We start from the raw sequence: 5,013 nt of genomic DNA on the forward strand, positions 1-5,013 counted from the left end.
TATTTTGGATTGGGCCCCAACATCATGCTCCTCTGGTGAGCTAAGAGAGATTTCTGTATGCAGGCTGCACAGACTACCTTTTTTATAATTTTTAAAATATCACCTGCTTATGCTCCTCTGATGACGTGTAACATTATTGTTAGTCCTGTTTTGCCATGTACAAAATAGTCTGTCTTGCTCGCATCACTGTTGTTACTATATTTTTGCCCTAGTCATGTGTACTTACTGAAAAATTTCAGGATGAAGTGACATCAACACAAAGATCTGCGAGCAGTGTGGCATGACCGTTACCGAATGATTATGGATTGGAATTGGAATGTGCTAATGTTCTCGAGCATCAACTAGAGGTGGCAAGACAACGTGTACATGATTCTGAACGTACAATCAACAAGTTGAGACTGGACATGCAGGTATTAGATGCAGGAGTCAAAAATGAAACAAGACACTGAGGTAACAATGAAGGAATTGGAGATTTTGCAGACTGAAATTTGTTCTATCTAAATCCGGCCAATCCTATTTTCTGAAGAGATTATAGTTCAAATGGTAAGTTATGTTGATGCGCGTCCATGATGTATGAGCTGTATTTTCCCAGTGTATGTAATTTGCTGTTTGTGTATGCTTTATTATCACTAGTGCCGAACCATAATGCCGAGTGGGTATAATCGGCTGTAATTTCTTTATTGTATAGTGTAGGATTATTCTATGTTTCTATGCCTTAGTCTTTTTATTGTATAGTGTATGTTTTTTAGAGGTGATAATATAGAGTAGGATAATTCTTTGAATATGCTATATCGTTCAAACGAGGGCCAACTCGCCCAAACGTTGTAGTGACCATGGCCCTCCACAGGCCGTTCGTTCCATGGGCCATCTACGGGACGGACGATCCCTGGCCTTCTGTGGCCGTCGGATTCGTGTGCCTTCTATGGGCTGTCGGATCCGTGGGCCTTCTATCGGCTGTCGGATCCATGGGCCTTCTATGGGCCGTCGGGTCAATGGGCCTTCTGTGGGCCGTTGGCTCAATGGGCCTTCTATGGGCCGTCTTATCTATGGGCCTTGTACTGGCCGTATAAGGGGCCGTAAACGGGCTAGAGTGGAAATCGTACGTTTTATGGGCTGACCATAACGGGTCATTAATCGGCCATATTTGATGATGCTATGAAAATGGCCCAACAGATTAACGGGCCACAAACGGGCCGACTGTATCCACGGGCTGAATTTGGCCCACAAGCAGAAAAGGCCTGTAACAGGCTGTAAGTAAACGAATGCTGGAAATGAGCCCAAGAATTAATGGGCCCTAAGAAGGCCGAAAGATAACATGGGCTGGAAACGGCCCAACGGTATAATGGGCCGTTAATGGGTATAAAGTGATACATTGTTCATCACAGGCCAGTTTTACCACGGGCCGTTAATGGGCCGAGAGTTACTAAGGGCCTCATATGGGCCGAAAGACGTCATGGGCCATACGTGGGCTGGAAGTTAAAATGGCCTGGAATTATATTGGACGGCCCAGATGACACTACTGGGCCTAATTCGGATAGGCCGTAAACGGGCCCTGGGTTAGCGGGCTGTAAATGGGCTGTATGCGAACATGTCATTAACAGGCTTGCCGTGGGCCGGCCCGCCACCTTTTGACCAAGTCAAACAGGCCGGCCTTTTCACAGGAATGGGCCTCTGTTGGGCCATGCCACGTGTCAACGTATCATAGGCGCTTTGGGTCCAATGAGTGGATGACATCTGTCCCAACGGCGAGCCGACACGTGTTCCCTCCTGGCAATGATGATTTTACACGTGGAAAATCCCCATTGGTCGGGGCTATTAACGGGTTATCGGATCCAAAACCGGACCCGATAGCTTAACGGCGTTCCGTTACGGTGGATGCCATGTGTCGGTCACCCTTGACGAAAGCACTTCTGTGACGCGCGATTTATCGTCATGGAAGTGGACACTTCCGTGATGATAATTTTGGTAATGTCATGGAACACTTCTACGACAGCACAGGTATTACTATCTTGGTTCTGTCATAAATTTGTCATGGATGTACATGCATGACAGAAAACGTGACCTACTGTGACAAACACGTATCATCACGGAAGTGTATTTTTTGTAGTGTATGTTCAATTAAAATATTTCGCTACGTGTATAATGCATGCAACCTACTACTCAAATGAACGTTTTAGTGCATTCCAAACGTATATACTACCGCTTCAATATGAACTAAATTTGAATTCGTTTCTCTATTTGAATAAGATCTACAATAAATATTGTTGTGAAGTCAAAGCATTTGAATTCGTTTCTCTGTTTTAGTAAGATCTACAATCATCATTATTGTCAAGTTAAACCATCGTTTGTGTATTATCTTCACAGCACACCACATGATTAGTCTCGAGTTACATATAAACTATGTGTACTATATGAACTCGAACTCGATTTTTTGAATCCACTTTATGTTGATTTCAAATCACAGTACATTTCAAGCTCTAGCTAGATCTTCATAATCTAAACCATGTCTCATATGTATAATGTGTTTATCACATTATGTATGGTGGCCCGCCCCCTATGCCTACAAGTCTTTAGATGTGAGTTGCAAACACCACACATTACCACAAATTCAAATAAAATGTGAGAATGTTCGATATATAGTATTGTTTAGATTGTTCGTTATTTAGTTGTAAGCTGCAAACGCCACACATTATCACAAATTCAAATAAAATGTGAGATTGTTCGATGTATAGTATGGTTTAGATTGTTCAACATTTAGCCGTGAGTTGCAAACGCCATGCATTATCACATTATGGTATAACATGTGCAAAACCACAACACGCGTATCACCGCTCTATTCATGCATGCATCCTATTCAAATATATGAATCCACTTTCATATCAAATTATGATCTTTGTTAGTCTCTTATACCCACACAATCCTCTAACCTTGGTAGCTACCACTAACTTTCTCTCGTGCATGCACACGCCCTCCTCGCCCTCCACCTCCTCAGCATTCTATCCATCGCGCACATTCATTTTTTTCTTTAGGCCGTTCTCCCACAGTCTCCACAACTTTTTTCCGACACACACCGATCGATAAACCTCTCCAGCGATGTCTGCCTACAACATACACACGCACCTTCAATCTCCTCCTTTATGTGTCCTTGCCTCGTGTCTCTCATACAATCCCACACACGTGTAAACTCTCGCCCCTCTTTTCATCGATCTCACAACCGAACACTCCTCCCCCTATCTAGCTAGTAGCTGGGCCTCTCGCACCACCTCCTAGCTCCATTCTCTCTGTCTATCCGTCTCGCCGGGCCTTATTTGCCTTTAACAAATGGACGTACACCGACCGATCTCCCGCTATACATATAGCTAGCTAGGTCCTTATAACTCGTTTTTCCCCACGCGTTGATCGATCTACCTCATTAGTTATGTCTCTCCCTTCCTCCGACAAACAACAATTGATCTACCGATCTAGTTAGGTTTGCTTACCAACCACATGGTTCCCCTTCATCATCCATGGATGCGTCCCGATAGATCTATCACGCACAGGCACACACAGAAACACATCCCCACTCTTATTGATAATATTGCAGTTTCTCAGTTTGTCTAGTAGGCCTCTCCCACCATCTTCGAGAAGCAACTCCATCACCCATCCAGGACTCTACCCCTCTCCCTCCCTCTCTCTCTATCCTCTCTCTCTGTCCCATACTATTTCCCGTCCTTCAGTTATGTATGGATGTCGACCGATCTCCCTCAAGACATAGCTAGGTCTCTCCTTCTCAACACATATACGAGTCGTTCTACCTCTATAGTTAGGCCTCTACCTACCCCTCCCCCACCCCCTCCCACACACACACACCGATACATCGAGCGCTCTAGTCATGTCTCCCTGCCACACACAAACTTGACTTGTGCCCTCTGACGTTCCGGTAGGTCAGTCGCCCAATATCTTTGACTTGCACACACACACAATTTCGATGGCTCTCTTCATCGATCTCGCACCCACCCACTTGATCCTCTCTTCGACTCTATCGATATCTATGACCCCTCCCTCTCTTCTCGTGGATCACCCGACCCTCTATATATGATATGGATAGGCCTCGATTTCACAGACGACATTGCATGCAAAATTTTGTTTGAGATGTCATCGACACATATTCCCACAAATACATTCACGAAATCAACCCCCCATCCCAAAACAAAAAACACTCACGAACGCACAGGCCATTTGTCTAGGTTTGTATCTCTCACACACACCCACGTAGGTGGGGGACGTGCACGAAGAGAAGAGGTGCACACACGGCGCACGTACTCCCGTCTCTTTCCCAACCACACCCGTGCGGGTACACGGTGGAGCTCATTTCTGTACAAAAAGGCAGCCCACATGGTAATTTGACACGTGTACTGGTTGTCCACTTGATGGAGGGAGGATCATCTACCACGGGTGAACAAAGAAAGTGTGACTTGATGCGTTATGTTAAAAAAGAGGCAAACCATGTGGGGCCTACCTTAGCGGCAAGGCTCTATACACTGGAGTACTTTTGATGTGTCCCGTCAACTCGCAGAACGAGGAGAAGCTTGCTTAGTACGCCGTCTCCCCCGCCCACGGGTGCGGTGGCTCGCAGGATGAGGTGAAGCTTGCTTACTAGTAGTAGTACTGTACGCCTTATGCCCGCTCCCTCGCCCACGCGCGCGGTGGCTCACAGGACGAGGAGAAAATTTTACTACTCCCTCCATTTACTCCTCGTCCCTACTACCTTGGTTAGAGAGATTATCATATTGTTTGGAATATATATGTCCTTTACTAGATTTCAATAAGAACTACTAGTACATACTCCAAACACTGATGTATATAGACGTATTTGAAAGTGTAGATTCACTCATTTTGCTCCGTATGTAGTCCATATTGAGCATAAAGTTGAGACACTTATTTTGGAACAGAGGGAGTACATATTTGCTATGATCTTTTTGAGGAACCGGTATTTGCTATGATCTGTCAATCATTGAGATGCAATAACATGGA

Source organism: Aegilops tauschii, chromosome 4 (assembly GCF_002575655.3).
Source record: "Aegilops tauschii subsp. strangulata cultivar AL8/78 chromosome 4, Aet v6.0, whole genome shotgun sequence".
In the NCBI taxonomy this organism is placed as follows: Eukaryota; Viridiplantae; Streptophyta; class Magnoliopsida; order Poales; family Poaceae; genus Aegilops; species Aegilops tauschii.